The following is a 1,146-nucleotide window of genomic DNA, read 5'->3' on the forward strand; positions in this document are numbered from 1 at the left end:
GTAATATTCTAGAAACCCCCGAAACTACATCTAACAAATGTAAAGAATTCTGTCTCAGCTGCTCTTAACTAAAATCGACGCAAAAAATTTTCATTAAAAATAATTGACAAACATCTCCACACATAATTACAAAACTCTCAAATCTCAGTTTGATATATCCATAAGCACAGTAATGTTCCGGAATCCCTAGGAACCACCTCTATCAAATCTATCGAATCTATTCTCAGCCGTGTTCATCTAATACAGCAACAGAAATTAGAAATAAAAAGAATCACCCCATACAAATTTTCAGGACTCTAGTTAATACATCTATATGCACAGTAATATTAAACGAACTCTAGAAACTACCACTGTCACATTCAATGGACCAAGTTGCAGGTGCCTTTAACCAAAATTGCCAACAAGTTGCTGTTAAAAATAACAACCACACTCAACTCTCAAGGTCTTTAGTAATATATCTACAGTCACAGTAATATTAGGCAACCCCTAGAGGCTGTAGAGTATTATTACGAGGGTGGATATATCTGCTGAAGATTTGGAAAGCATTGTTTGGTGATTATTTAAAATAAGATATATTTTTCAACGTTTCAATTTATAAAAGGTGAGACTTCGTTCGCTAAATGTGATAGCGGTGGTTCTTAGCTGTCATGAAATATTACTCTTGAGATAAATATATTAAATAGGGTCTTTAAAAGTTGTTTTAGTGATTTGAATTCATTTTACATTTTTGGGGGTCTTATTTGAAGACAACTAAGACTATATTTGTTAAATTTCATGGGCATAGTTCCTACGGCTTGCGTAATATTACTAGGGACATAGATATATCAACTAGAGTGTTGAGATCCTGTCTGAGGTTACTCTTTTTAATATTCAATTTCTTTACTTTTTTTAGTTAAAGGCAGCTAAGACTGGATTAATTAAATTTGATACGGCTAGTTCTGGACACCTCTGGGATACGACCGTGACGGTATGTATCTACCAGAGACATTGAAAGCTGTTTGTGTTGTTTATTTTTAATTTGTAATATTTTTAACCATTTTTTGATTGATCAAAGGTGAGACTTGGTTCATTAAATGTGATAGGTGTAATTCCTAGGGGTTGTATAATATCGGTGTGTTCTCAAGTGGTTTTTAATGTTACCGAGGA

The sequence above is a fragment of the Belonocnema kinseyi genome, chromosome 7 (genome assembly GCF_010883055.1).
Source record: "Belonocnema kinseyi isolate 2016_QV_RU_SX_M_011 chromosome 7, B_treatae_v1, whole genome shotgun sequence".
Taxonomy (NCBI): Eukaryota; Metazoa; Arthropoda; class Insecta; order Hymenoptera; family Cynipidae; genus Belonocnema; species Belonocnema kinseyi.